The sequence below is a fragment of the Neopsephotus bourkii genome, unplaced genomic scaffold, assembly GCF_033783945.1.
Source record: "Neopsephotus bourkii isolate Nb327-2 ecotype Australia unplaced genomic scaffold, CSIRO-AGI_Nbou_v1 NB_923, whole genome shotgun sequence".
Taxonomy (NCBI): Eukaryota; Metazoa; Chordata; class Aves; order Psittaciformes; family Psittacidae; genus Neopsephotus; species Neopsephotus bourkii.
In genome coordinates this window covers 2,293,354-2,308,718 of record NW_026901417.1, presented here as the reverse complement: position 1 = coordinate 2,308,718, position 15,365 = coordinate 2,293,354, and the positions used below count along the sequence as shown (strand labels likewise).

At 40.7% G+C, this 15,365-nt stretch overlaps 1 protein-coding gene and 1 long non-coding RNA gene across 8 annotated transcripts in view; one reads left to right on the top strand and one right to left on the bottom strand.

Annotated features, from left to right (window-relative positions):
• Nucleotides 1–15,365, bottom strand: part of RAF1 (Raf-1 proto-oncogene, serine/threonine kinase) — a 78,415-nt gene that overhangs the window by 42,741 nt on the left and 20,309 nt on the right. The window contains exon 1 of one of the 7 annotated variants that reach the window (XM_061357845.1): nt 372–548. The exons of 1 other annotated variant lie outside the window; for it this stretch is intronic. The gene's annotated coding sequence lies outside the window, so the exon portion shown is untranslated. Of the gene's footprint in view, nt 1–344; nt 549–15,365 lie in introns of those variants that run through there. 5 more of the 7 variants (XM_061357843.1, XM_061357842.1, XM_061357848.1 and 2 more) reach the window with 5 other exon arrangements.
• LOC133214691 (uncharacterized) lies at nt 1,382–7,952 on the top strand. Its single transcript, XR_009726197.1, has 3 exons — nt 1,382–1,768; nt 6,347–6,428; nt 7,034–7,952. It is a non-coding gene; the product is annotated as an uncharacterized LOC133214691 (long non-coding RNA).

The window sequence follows — 15,365 nt, the reverse complement described above, 5'->3', positions numbered from 1 at the left end:
ACCTGCGGCCCGCTCCCTGCCTCTCCTCTCCCGTCACGGCGGCAGCCCCCGCCCGGGCGATCCAACCGCGCAGGGCTCCGCAGTGAGCTGCAGCCCGCAGGTACGAGGTGGCCGGTTCCTTCCCCCTTCCTTCTGGGCCCTGTCAGGGGGCGAGCGGCCGCCATCCCCCGCGCTGCTTTCCCTCACGGCCCGGTCGGCGCGCCCGGAGCGGAGCCGCCGCCGCGAGCAGCCGGCGCCGATCCAGGCGCCTTGCACCGAGGAAGGGAGAGCCGGAAGGGACAGCCGCTCTGTCCCGCGTTCCCAGCCACGTCCCCTGTGGCTCGCCAGCCCAGCGCCGCTCGTACCTGTGTCAGTCCCTCCCGCCGGCTCACCCCAAGCTCTTGCCCCGCTCGGCGCCTTTCGTTTCGTTCCTCATCTAAAATGGCGGCCTCACACTCAGCGAGACATTTATCCTCCGCCTATCGACCTCTCGGCGCTCAGCTCCTTCCCTTTCGCTTGTCTCTCCTTCTCTTCCCGTCCTCCTCCTATTCCTCCTCCTCCCCCCCGCCTCCAGGCCTGACCGCAGAGCACCGAGCTGCCGATTGAACCCGCTCCTCACAGTCCCGCCGCGGGCAGCCATTTGGGAGCGGCTGAGGCGCTGCGGCTGCCCCCGCCCGGCAGCGGAGGGAGGCGAGGGGAGGCGCTCCCGCCGCCTCTCCTCCTCCATCCCCTCCGGGGGTGAGGGGTGAGATCTGCGCTGGGGAAGCTGGAGCGGGCCCCGCCGCCTCCCCTGAGCCCCGCGCCCCACGCTCAGCCCTGCCCAGGGTAAGCGTCGAGGTTGTGTGAGGATTAATGAAGCGGGGGCCTCGTCCGCTTCCAGAGCAGCGCTTGTGAGTCTTACCTGTGCCAAAGCAAAGCCTGGTTGTGCAGGGAGCAGGCAGAAATTGCCAAGGGGCGGTACGTGCCGGGAGGGGAGGGGTGTGAGCTGCTGGGGAGACAGAAAACACACAGCGTGCAAGCTCTGTGCCTGCAGGAGACGGGGAGCCGCTGTGGGACAGCAATCCTCTGTGTACAGCCTGGCCAGGCTCCACCTGGGAGGCAGGTGCGGAAGAGCCCTGCTGTCCGTACCGCAAACCGGGCTCCGGGAGCTCAGGCTTAACGCACAGCACTGCATATTCACTGCTAAACAGGTAATACATCACCCCAAAACGGAGCTTCCAAGGGCAGCCGTTGCAGAGTAAAACATCTCCCCTAGAACTGCTTTTTTAAAGCGCATACATGCTTGCGTTTACAGTCATGTAAGTTATATTAATTGTTAATTAAATAAGCACTTCTCTGAAAAGAGCCTCAAACAAAATTCTCACAGCCTTATTTGGGATTTTTCTACAGAAGAAGTTTTATTCTGCTATAAACCAAGGCTTGAGTTCAGCTTAAGTCACATGAACCTCACAGAGGCAAGGAGAAAGAGCAGTGCTGTCTCTCCTAAGCACCAAATAGGAGAAAACACAACCCATGTAAAGTATGTAGCTCCTGGTGCCCTCCAGGAAGAGGTGTGGTTGCCAAGTAATAGCAGATTGGATTGGGGATGGCAAGCAGGAGCTCCAGAAGGCTGAAACAGAAATTTCCATGTCTCTATAGGGTTGAGTACACCATTCCCATATGTTCTAGAAGTTATTCCGATGTAATAATGCTCCCAATTTAGAGGATAATTGCTAAAAGACAAATTTAACTATAATTTTTGTAGCACTTTGTTTACAAGACAAAGCACATGGAGATTTCAACCTTTCTAGTAGGAAAATCACTCTTTTTCTCATCCTCATTGCCATGGGCTCATATCTACCAGAAAAGCAAATCCAAACCAAGGACAACATTTTAAAGTGTGAATCATTCTTTTCACATTCTTACAGAGCAGCTTTTCTCTTAAATGGTCACATTTAAAATGAAGGAGTCCTCTGATGCACAGGCACAGTTTACATGACATTAACAGCAGTCGTATCTCTGTATCCGACTGCAAGAGTTGGCCTTGGAGAAACAAACTCAAAGCACTGTGTACAATAAATATTAACACAGATTAAGACTAAGCATATCCATGTAGCATGGTAGACAAATAGAGATTTGCAAAATATGCAAAAAGAGTTTAAAATATTTTAATATAAAATACAAATAAGAATATGCCATGAGACACTTAAAAGGGAAAGAAGAGAGGGATAACCACTACAAGAAGAGGTGATTTTGACAGAAGACCTTTCATAAAGTTTTAAACTTCTTCTTTAAAAGAGTAGAAAGATGAAGGATTGTAATGGAGCAAATGAAGAGGGATTCAGAGGAAAGCAAGCCATGTAACACATGCAAAAGGAATATAATCGTTACAAGAAAGAAAAAGCAAACAAGAAAACATTCTTCCCAAGGTTTATCTGTTTATGTTTAGTGGTTAGGTTTGCATGTTTAACATGTGAGTGTCCAGGTATAAGACTTTAATTGGCGTGGGCATATAATAAAATCTTACATTTTCATAATCTGAAGTGGTTTCAACCTCTATAAAAAGCAGCCAGAGGAGTGATTTGAAGAATGAGAGCTAGGGTTCAGGGTGGGCTGAGTTAGTGACAGTAGCTATTAACTTGAGACACTAGGCAAATCTGTGGAGTGGTTGTAGACTCAGGAAATCCCTTTCATGCAGCGGGTATGTCAGAGGCAAAGCTATCTCAGCTTCACAGACTTGAGTTTCCTCACAGTTAAGAGTGGGGTGGATAATTCTGAGTGACTGTCTTTGAGAACAGTTTTAATGCTGACTGCTGGAAAGCAGCACGTAGACCATAACCTGTTACTAATTTGTTGTGGTTCAGTTTACTATGTGCAATATTCACGTACTCCCAATCTACTTCACTGTGATTACTTGGGGAGTCTCAAAAAATATAAAATGTTTTAAGTGACATTGTGTAACCTTCATTGTAGCTTTAGCACATGAAATACCTATAAGCCTCAGAAGGAGTAGCAAGCATTAGTGTAATGCTGACGGGGAAAAGGAAGAAATATATATACACACACTTTACTACAGAATTTGGGGTCTCAAATCTTACTCCCTTACTCTTCAAGCCAAGGATTTCTATAAGACAAACTTTGCCATTTCATCCAAGGTTATTCAGTCCGAGCCACACTGTACTGCTGCAAGTTTTTTTATACATATATATATGCTGTAAAGTATTCTCTTGTTACCCCATTAGAGTTTTTTGTTTGCTGGTTTTCAATAAAACTTTGCTTAGGAAAAGCTGAAGTCACATTAGACACAAAAGAGTTGCAGCATGCAGAGACCAGGAAGAAAGTGGCCTTGAGCAAATCAAGCAGTAGCAACCTGAAAAAGAAGCACTCCAAATAAGGAGCAACTTATTTGTGTGATGATGCATAAACTATTTATATTGTGTAGTTCAGCTGAAAGACTTTATTATTTCCCCATGTCACTGAAGTGATCAAAGAAGAGGGGTGGGAATGTAATTTATAGTTTGTTTGGATTTTTTCATGCATTCTCAAATTCAAATTGCATACATTACTTTACAACAATAGGATATCTTACATATGAAGCTCTTAAAGCAGCAAACTTGTTTGGTGGAATGGAAACCATAGCACAGTCTGTTCACATTAATTACTTTTGTTGTTTTATCCTGAACAAACTCTTAACTCTTTATTTTATCCATATCCAACTAAATGTGGGTGGTATTGGGCTGGCTACAGTGTGTACCTTTCTCCACTCTCTTCAGCCAAATAGTGAAGCTAAACCTTGGGAGTCTCTCTCTTCCTTATGAAAATAACACCCAATTTCCTGTAGGTACAATGCAAAAGACACCTCCTTCCAACAGCTTCAGTCATTATCATCAGTGCTAGATTAAGCACGTAGTGACTTCATTACTTCCCTGGAAAGGCTGGCTTCTGGAAGCAGATCCATTTAAGCAATTCCTGCACTCAGAAAACTCGGGGGAAGGCAGTCAGGCTGAAACAGGGCTGCGTGAGCTTGAGTATCTGAAGGTTTTAACCCCCAAGGATTTCCTTCTTTGTCTCAGTACGATACAGAACAGACTGCCTGGTACAAACCTCAGAGATGCTGAAGCATAATGGAAGAACAGCATATATTTTTAAGTACACTTTGGTTTATTTACTGCCAGGGTCAAGCTAACTTAAGTGCTTTAATACAGTTACAATAGCTGTTATGCAAAGTGTCTTTTGTCATGTTTTACACATGCACACACCTCGTGAGACACACTGCCTGAGGTAAATATATTTTGCCATAGGTGCCTCCACAGTACTGCAACAAGTTTTGCCTTATTGTTGACCATTCAATTCTGTATATAAATCTAAATTAGTATCTTTCATTTTTCCTTTCTTTTGTCTTTTTTTACCGCTTTAACGCTTTCATTTAAGAAACACATGTAAAAAACCATACACAATTCCTTGTAATGTCAAGGACATTATCCTATGCAGGTCTGTGCATCCTTCCAAAATCAAGCCCATCTCTAATACTATAATCCATCTGTTAGGCAGTCATACTTACATGGTTCTTGGGTTGTCCTTATACAAACTTAACAATAAAAATATTTAATAAAAACATCAATTGCAATAGATTTTGAAAACAAGTTTCTGTGGGAACACTTCAGAGTAAAATTGAAACAGATTTTCATTAAGCCTTGCAGTAATAAATAAATTATTCTGAGAGCAGTACATGATAATCTTTTACTGAAAAAATTGAAGTTATGTTTGCCTTAATTCACTGATACTCGCATATGAAGCATTCTTAAAATTGTCAACAAACTCTGTACCAGTTTTCAGTCCTCCATATGCTCCTGCTGTAATTTATGGTATTATAGATATCCAGTGTCTCTGGGCTTGTTATATGAAGTGCAGCAGAGAATTTCTGGTTCTCCAATTTCGCTGCAATGCAGTTTGCTTCTAGGAAAATTCAGAGGCACTGCACTCCCCCATCCAGTTCTCTCAGACTCATCTCCAGCCGGGGGGGGGGTTCAGTTGCTTTCCTGAATTTTAGATCTTCATTTGCAGTACTTATTACCAAGATCTCATTTGTGACACATAAGAACGCTGGTCCTAACTTTAAAACCCAAAATGAAAGCAGAGGTCCTGCTAACAGACAGTTGTCCCTGCTCAGCCCATGTTCACTGACTCATTTACTTCTATACACCTTGGCTGCCAAAAAATACAATGAAACAAAGTATCACCAAAGCCATGTGGTTTCCAAAGGATCTCAGTTAAATGGTTAAAAGGGATGCCAGTTAATGGTGACACATATAGTTGTATTTTATTAGGTGACCATAGCTGTGCTTTTCCCCTGTAGATGGAAATATATTGTAGGGATAGCAATTAGATTCCCCATGCAAAGGTCAAGAATCAGAGTAACATTCCTTTCATCACAGACACAACTTGGGAAGCCTCAAAGAGGAGCATAAGACAAATATAGTAAGTTAGTGTACCACCATATACTGTGAATATCAAAGCATTAAAATCATTTTAGAATAACAATTTATAGATTTAAAGTGATCTGAGATTTGCTGCCTGCACAGTGAATAAATTCACAGTCTGAATAAACATTATTTGAGCTCAAACAAGGCAAAAAAAATAACAAAATCTAGGCTTTCATGTGTGGGTATTTGAACAGTCATTCCTCCTTCATAGACAATAAATGCAGCACTTTGATTTACACATGTATTCTATTTTTGAAACCCAACCAAACTGGTTTATTTGGTTTATTTTGACTTTCTGAAAAAGTCTAACCACAATAAAATCTATTCAGAGCTAGGTACTAGAGTTTAAAAGTAACAATGCATAAACAGCTCTTTCCTGACAAACATTCTTAGAACCAGCCGGAATGTATAATTGCTCAGCTGCAGAAGGGTTATTACAGCTGATACAGAGCTACATAAAGAGGCTGATCATCTGATCTGGCATGACCTCAAGCTGTGCATCGGTTTTCCTGGGCATGGACAATTTCTAGGGTGTAGAACTGCACTGCATTCGATGCTGGGTTTCTCTAGAAGTTACTAATTGTAATAATGCACATTAGGATGACAGCAAAATTCCATTTTTCAATGAAGAATCACAAGTATTGATAGAGTGAAAGAGAAAGAGGGGTGGATGTGCACGTATGCATCTGATTATATCAGAGTGCGTGTGTATGTTCAAAACACATGGAAGGATGATAGGCAACAAAAGGTAAAATTATGAACTTTATCTTTTTATAAATCCCATTTGTTGTGATTCCTCATACAAAAGCCAGACTTTCTGATGAGAACCTATTCTTGTCATATGTATCATGTGCAGAGACACTCCCTTGTGCTCTTTTTGACTCCACTCCTAGCTTTTATCAAAGGTAGATCCTAAGAGACAAGGGAATCAAAAGCAGTCTAGCCAGCATATCTATCCAAGCTGCTCTCCAGCACTGCCATTCCCAGGTAAAGCCAGACTAATCAGAATATAGGTACAAGGGTATAAATACCTGGCATCATTCTAAATACCTGGCATCGTTCAAAGGTTCAGTGTATCTAGCAAGAAGACGAAAGTCCATTTTAACCATGTGCATACATTCGTGTACTAACAGAACTCTTACTTACTGGATTCTGTTATAAAAAGCTCTGCAAAGGAAAAAAAAAAAAAAAAGGATTTGGCTTAGCACAAGCCTATTTATCCATTGTCTTTCAAGTTCATCTCAAACAGATAAACAAAGATAGGTGATCAAAGGCATACATTACCTTTGGCAATAGACCCCTGGTTTAGCTAGCCTTTGATACTTTGTACCTCGGTGTCACATACAGCAAGCTGTGCTTGGAAGGGTATGACAAGGGTATTACAACATTATGTTGTAAGCAGGTAAGTTCAGAAACGGTCACGAAAATAGGACAACAATGACAAGAGTTTTGTTATTAAGCTGATGAAGCTCAGTAGCTGTACAAGTATAAGTTCATATCAGAACTGTCTAAAGCGTGCAGGGTTTCAGAGCTACACTAAGGGCACTGGTGAAAATGTCAGTGTATGCTAATATGCCCCATCTCTGTTCCAGGTACCAGCATTATTGTTGTCAGCAGCAAAACACAGCAGTAGGTTTCTCCATGTGGAGCTCTGGAAGATGATGCACCAGTGGAGGTTTGTGATTAAATAAATTGCATATGTATATGGCTAATTTAGTCTGCAATTATAAAAGGGGGGGGTGCTTTTGTCAGATGTTTCATGTCATTTGTTGAGGCTTTTGTGTTGTTGTTACAAATTCATTTCTCTTAGATTAGACAGTGGTGAGATTGATTCTATCCATCAGGATATCATTTTTCTCCAATGGAAATGTCAGCTTTATTCTGTTTAAAACTTCGAATACAAAATGATGTTCATTTTGGTCTTGTTTTCGTAAGTGCTTTTTTATTTTCTTTTTTTAAAATTTCTTTCTGCAAGATAATAAAACCCCAAAACAATGCTATGAGCAAAACAACTCAATTATTTCAACAGTAATTAGCAAAGACATCAGGTCAAAGGAATGCAAACATACAAGTCTCTTGCTATGCCTCACTGCAAAACTGTGGTGTGCTGCGTTAGGAGATTTGTTAAATCTTTCAGCAATTGCAGGGAAATAAGTATCAACATGTCTGCTTGTACCCAAGTATTTTTAATACTTTCAAGATGTATATCTAATATTCAGATGTATTCAGATTAATTTATTCAGACATTCCTTAAGTTCAACCTTATTTCTGGTGGAGACAGAAGCTTTCTATTAGCAACAGATTATGTAAGCCTTCCTTTTGCATTTCACCTACATGGAACAGTGACATAAGGAATTAGGTAACTGCTAAAACATTATTGCTGAGACATCACTTTTAGTTGATAGGCAGGCCAAAATTTAAAAAAGTATCTTTTGGGGGGCACTAAAGGCCTGTTTTTCATGAAGTAAGCGTTGCTGACATCTTTGTGAGTTACAGAAAGCTGATTCTATGTTCACACACTAACATTCAGACAGGCAAAGAAAAAGAAAAAGGAAAAGGAAAAGGAAAAGGAAAAAAAAAAAGGTTGTTTTTTTTTTTCCCCTAACACACATAAAGTTGAATGGAGGGCAAGGAATAGCAAATGCTTGTTACTGGTATATAATATGCATTGACTTAGAATTCCAACTTGGGGGTTGATGACTTCAGCATACGACTATTTTAATTCTTTTATATAAGCCATGCTATTACCTTAATTCTAAGCGAAGTATTACTTGCAGTATTATAGTGTCAGTGGTGCTTTTTGATGGTTCTATAACTGAAGTAAAGTTAAATCCTCCCTGAGGCAGGTTGGGTCAGAGTCCAAAGCATTATTGCTATCTGAGGAGGATCAATTGCTGAGACATCTCCCCAGGACATACTTGACAGATACACCTCTTTTAAGACTGTCTCTTGAAAATAAGTTTAGGTGGATTCTTTTCCTCCTCCTATAAAGGCCATATGGTGAGTAAGAAAGAGTATGACCTTATGTTTAGAGCAAGGTGTCCCTGCCCATGGCAGGGGGGTTGGAACTTGATGATCTTAAGGTCCTTTCCAACCCTAACTATTTTATGATTCTGTGATTCTATGATTCTATGTTGGCACATGCAGTCTTCAGATACTTCCATCAAGCGCTCTGGGTAAATTATCTGACTTTTTGTAGTTTTCAGGATCACAGGCTTCAGAATTAGCTATTTCAAGTAAATATTTGGGTGAAACATTCAGCACAGAGCAACCAAATTATTTCCCCAAGAAATGGATTTTGATTTATTGAGTTTTCAAGTAGGGTCATGCTCTTAGCTGACAAGAATGCAGGCAAGATGCTTTGCGTTTCCCCCACCCCAGCCTTCAGCTAGCATTTGATAACATACAGTCAACTATGCTTATTCTTAAGAATGTACTGGTGCTTATAGACAGGGGTTTTTTTTTGCAGATTTTTATAAGCAACTTCCCAGAATACCTGAAATACAGGATATCCTATATATTATTATAAATTAAATCTATTCTAGATTAATATTTCACACCTGCTTTGTTTATATCTAGGAGAGTTCAGAATTTCCATTGAAACCAAAGGTCTAACCTCAGATTTTAGTGCTATCATAGCAAAGCATATGACTGAGGGTGGTTACTGTAACAACTTCATGTATAATGACTACACTTTGCCCTTTAACTTCTACAATTGTGTTTTTCTGCCCATCTTCATATGCCTCAGAGAGATGGTCAGAAGGCAAGATTTAGCACTGAATTTTGAGATGGTGGAGGGAAAAACCCAAAACCATGAAACAAAAGACTAGAGGCAAGCTAAACAGAACCAGGAACACATGAGGGTTAAAATAGTAATAAGAAAATCATTAGCTTTCAGTATCAGTGGACAGGATTTACTAAATTTAGTAAGCTCCTTATTAGTAAGTTGATTATGAGAAAGAAAAATCAGCTCTTCCAGATGCACCTGGCATTCCACTTTGCTTCCAGGTTCTCTCCAAGGTGGGCCATTACTTTTAAATGCACAAATATGTAAAATCATGTGCCAAGCCTTAGCGCAATTAAGTTTTCATTTGAACACACCCTGGAGCAGTCTACAGTATTTAAGCGTTATCAATGCAAAGCTTTAGCATCATGCACCACCATCAGTGTAACAGTTTGTCCTGAAGTATTCAAAGTGGTAAAATCTTATATTACAGTATAGCTCAGCTCCTCTGGTACTTGGAGGGGAGTGAGTGTTACCACAGGAAAATCTAAGTTAAAGACTTATTGTATGTATGTGTTAGCCAATATTTTATATTTAAACCACGAGATTTAAGAAGCTTCCATCTATCAAAAGGAGTGAGGGCAGCTAGCTCATGTATTTGAAAACCACAATGAAATCTCCCATTTAAGTGACCAAAAGATACAACAGGCCTGTTCAGGAAGAATTTCCACTTCTGTAGCAATCCTAGGAAGTCTTTTGAGTATGAGTAAGAACAAGGATCTCTTCTCATATTTGACACAATACAGTTCATATAAAATAATAGTTCATGTATTTATTTAATACAGGTTATGTAATTCACTTGAGTATTTAACTTAAACATGTGTAAAATCCTAGTTTCTCTTTAGGATAGGAAATAGACTCAAGTTATTAGAAATCTGCTGGTTACTTTTCCTAGTAGCTTTTTGTTGCTTGTTTTTGTAGGAAGTTAAGAATTCTCTGAGGAAAGCTCCAAGATATTTGTGTAGCTTTGTGAGCAATGGAAAGAATTTACAACAAAATATGCTACTGCTGTACAGTGATATAGAACAAGAAATAGTCAGGTAAGGATCTCTGAGACTCCCTTTTATAGAATAGCTTTAACTAAAGGAAAGTGGAACTGCTGTAGAACAACTTCGGTTTGAGGTGATGCTTGCCAAGGAAGCCTACCTTGGAATTTGGCAAAAAGCCATATGTTCTAATTACCTTTACTTTGCAATTTGAGTTCTTGGGAAGAAAGTGCTGCTTGGAAGCAGCTAATAGCATAGAATTCAGTAATCCTGAGTAAACTCAATTGTTCTGCTGGGCCAGAAACTAAGCAGTCCTTCAAAAAATTAGAACATAAATAATGTTCTACAAAAGAAGACTTGCCAAGGATCTAAACTGCTGGTAGCCGAAGTTGAGCAGTATTACAAATAATCTTTTATGTAGATTATCAAACAATATTTTCCTTATGAAAATAGGTCATTTTCACATTGAATACGTCATTCCTCAGTCAAGGTAAGGAAAGAACAGCAGTTTCAAGAAAACTTTTATCATACAAGAGAATATAGAATTATTCTTTCACAATAACAATGCAGTAGAAAACTTTCAAAGGAAGAATGGTATTTATATGGTTATTAACAGGGTTATTTACTACAAGGCATAAGACTTCATTAGCATTTTAGAATAGATTAATGTCATTATGAGTATCAGTGTGTCATACTGAAGCAGCTGTTGATATGCTATACAGTTGTTTTCAGTTACATGAGCATCTATCTTCAGTCTAAACTGCTTTATTTTTAAGGTTAACCTGTACTTTTAGTCTGATTTCCCATTGATACTACAAGAGTAAACAACCAGCAAAAAGGCTCCTGTTATCAGGCAGCCTCAATCACTCTCTGCTTTCAGACATTGCTCTCTTCCCCCGCCTTCACTGCTGCCAAAGTTGTTGCATCACCTGCACTGCATTAGGTATATGCCACCCAGGATGCTTTCCCACTGATAATGCCAGCTGTATTTAGCTGTTGATATTGAAGAGAGCTTTTCAATTCAGAGAAGCTTTAGAATTAGACTAAAAAGTTTTTAAAGGTTATTCTTACCAGAATTGGATACTATCAGACAGATTGAACTGAGTCAGCCTTTATATTTCATTAGAGAGCTTTTCATTTTTTAGCTTAATTTCCTGCCATAAGCTCTCACTTCCAGCAGAAGTAGTATGAGTACCAACCTGCATAACTATCACAGATGATGTGCTCAAAGCAAGTCACAGGGCTGGTACCATGGACAAGCAGTTCATGGTTTTTGTCTACAGTTAAAGCTTCACAGTGCATCAGAGCATTTGTCACGTGGAGAAAAACTGTGGATTTAGTTAAGTTCTTAAACCTCAGGTTTTTCCTTTGTGAAGAAAAAGTAGGAGCAGTGCTATGCTTCAGGGCTTAAGTGCCATTGCAGAATACATGTAACAGTCTAATTACATACTGCTGACAAAAGGACAGTCCCTTTTTCCCCTCTCAGACCCAGCTGCACGCTTCTTCCCTTCTCTCACACTGGATCTAGCAGTCATGACCCTGCATAGTGAGTCAGATTTTGTGTTCTCATGACTAATTTCCCAATCCCAGCACTTTTTGTTTAACACAAGAGACGGAGCAGGAAGACCCAACTGGTGGATGAGATGTGCAGAGAATGGAATAACAGCCTGCAGATCAGTTACTTGGTTTGTGAACGTGCAGCCTGGCTCTGTGACCTGACTCACAAACTCTGCGATCCCAGAAAGAGTATTTTTTGCCATATGCAAAGAGTATCTCAAAAGCTATACCTTCTTACTCATCTGTTCGTCACACTGACAGAAGCAGCAATATCATTATATACAATCACAGCTTAAGTTGCTAAATTAGGGGGTTTTGTCTATTATTCATAAATTCCACCTATGTTACAATTAACTCACCTCTTACACTATAGGTATTGTCTGATTTGAAAAAAGCCCATTTGACTTCTTCAGAAGGGGTATTAAAAAACAATAGGAGTAAACAGGAAGGGTCCAAAGTTTGCTGATAAACACAGGCTTACAAGATGCAAGAGACTTAAAACATACACAGTGAAAAAGTGCAGTATTAGATTGTGAAATAGTAGATTAAATATTATGCAAACGAATGCAAAGCAACAGTCTAGGAAAAGAAAAGACAGCCTCCATCACAGGTAAACAAGGGTTCAGGTTTAGCTTTTGTCACGCAGACAGAGAGATGTGAGATTTATTGTAACTCCCTAAAAATGCCAGCCCAGTGCTCAGGAGTGGTTAAGACAAGAAACAGTGTGAGGAATTTAGGATGAGAGCTGAGAACAAAACAGAGGAAAGTACTTAGTGCTTTGTGTAAGTTCAGGATGTCCCCACATTTTGCATACAGCATGCAGATCTGTTCCAGTGCCAGAACATATGGTTAATAAAATTAAGAGGAACAGAAAAGGGCAGCAGGGATTTTAAGAGATAGAAACCAGATTCTCCATAAGTGACTAACTAGATTAGGACTCTTCAGCTTTGAAAATAAAAGGATGACAGAGAAAAGTTATTTTTAAGGCAAGTACCTCTCATAAGCCTATGGAGTTCTGTTGTAGGGACTAAACAGATAGATTTGAATGAGAATTAAGCAAACTCAGAGAGTGGGTACTTGGGTGTGTATTTACAGGCATTTCCTATGCCAGGTTCTCACAGCACTTCACAAACCACAGCAAATCCAGTGACAGATGATTAGGAAGAGTGCTGTGAACAAGCAAGTGTTTTGCCCTGCTATGACCTCCCATGCTATAGCGGTCAGTGACAGGTCTTCCTGAATTAGAGGCCCAGTTTCTCTGTACATTTGAAAGTCTTCTGTAGTTTTATGCTTCTGTAAGTTGCCTTTTGTGCTTTGTGCTCACCTTGCTATGATTTTATATTGAAAATGCCAGAGCCAGGGGCTTTTAAGTTCTCATTTATCAGCAATTGCTCTGACAAATGACTTCTTTCAGTTCATAGTGCTCTTTGTTCTGCAGTTCAGCCTTCTAAGGGCCCTTTCAGTTTGCTTTGTTTGGTATTGGGGGGGGGCATTGTTTGATTTGAGTGGGAGTTGTTTGTTTTTAAGCCAGTAGATGATGCTGAGTCTGTAGTAGAGCATCTTTAAACTCTGAGGCACCTGCAAGCATTTTATCCTTTCAGCTGTTATTGGAAATGAAGACAGATTGATTTGCCTAAGGGCACATGGTGAATGAATGAGGGGGATGGGAGACAAAGTTGAGGAGCAAAGGCTGGCAGTCTGATGTTTCAATATCCAGCCATACAAGTTCCTCGCCATAATTCTTACTGTATAACAGCAGTTATCCTGCAGGTTCACTATACTGCCAGACACAGCTACATGAGATATGCTAGAGCTGAACATGATTGATACATACATACACATGAAGATACTGATTTTGTATGATCTCAGTACAGACCACAGTTAAAGCAGAGCATGTACCTATTGACAGGGTGCAACTGGAGAGTTTTAGGACTAATGTACAAAGCAGATGACTTCCATTTGTGTAATGGGATTTCTCACACAATTTGACTACCGCATTTAGAGACATCTGTGAACTGAATTGACAGGCTGAGAGAGCTGGGCTGGTTCAGCCCGGAGAAGGCTCCTTAAGGGGGGATCTGAGAACAGCATCAGTGCCTACAGGAACTACAAGAAACCTGGAGAGGGGCTTTGGACAAGGGCTTGTAGAGCAGGCCAAGGGAAATGGCTTGAACCTGCCAGGGGGGAGAATGAGCTGAGCTCTTAGGCAGAAGCTCTTCCCTGTGAGGGTGCTGAGGCGCTGGCACAGGGTGCCCAGAGAAGCTGTGGCTGCCCCATCCCTGGCAGTGTTCAAGGCCAGGTTGGACACAGGGGCTTGGAGCAAGCTGCTCCAGTGGAAGGGGTCCCTGCTCGTGGCAGGGGTTTGGAGCTGGATGAGCTTTAAGGTCCCTTCCTGCACAAACCAGGCTGGGATGCAGTACTATGAATTACCAGATTTTGATTTACATGCATCTCTGAAGTATTACAATACAGATCTTAATGTTTTACTGTATGTAGCAAGTACGTGAAGTATAACAGAACTACACAGCATATTCCCACCAAAAAGGTGTGTATATACAGTGTTTTGAAATTAATTTCTACTTTTACTAAATGCAGCCAATATTATCAGTTTGTCACTTTCAAGTGACAGCATCTCAGTTCAGTCATTGCAAGATATTTTCATCCCTTTCCTACTTCTGCTCCGTGCTGATCTGATTTTGCTTGATTTCCATCCTGAATGGTTCATCAGTTACTCTCCTCTTAGTCCAATTACTGTAATACAAATGGACAGATTTTCTGCCTTCAAAATGTGCCTTAAGTCCAAGGTTCTGACTAAGCCCAGTTTGACCAAGAATAATCACTAATCTATCTAGTGATACGCATTACTTAGCATTTAAGTCATGTGCACCTCCTAACTTGAAAAGGATTTAGGACAGAACTTTTAGATACAGCTCTATTCTCCAAATGCTCCCTAGTTCTCAGGATCTTGAGCTGGTAATTGAGGGCTGCCTGGGCTTTTTAGGAAAATCATGGCTGAGATTTAGCAATGCTCTTGTTCCTTCACAAAACCCTCACAGAATTCTGAGGAGTGCATGTTTTGCCTTGCTTGACCTTTGTTTAAGTAAGTAGGACAAACACAGTTGTCTTCCGTACCCAGAAACTGGAGTTAAAAAAATAGCAATATGACATAAAACTTTGAAACATTTTACAGTGAAGCAGAAATCCAGTCTGCTTTAACTTAAGGGTTAAAAAGCAGTTCTATATTTGCAAAAAGGTTGCAAAAAACCCTGAAAATCCTCCCCAGGTATATTCTAAAGAAACATCCGGGTGTTAACTGCAGGAACGAAGGTACACAGAGTTTATAAAAAGATGGTGGTTTCAGAGGTTTTGTTTATACATAGCACTTTCCTTGGCAACCCAAAGTAGCATTAACATGGGCGACATGGGTTTTAAAAGAGCAAGTTTAAAGCACACAGGATTGTCAGCCCAGACTGCTCTGAAAAAAAAGGGAAGTCAAAAAGCGGGGTGGGCAGAAGAAGAAGAGACATCGTTTTCCCATGCAGGTATTCTGGAAAGTATAGCAGACTCCACCCAGCGTAGTGAACAGCTTACAGAGAA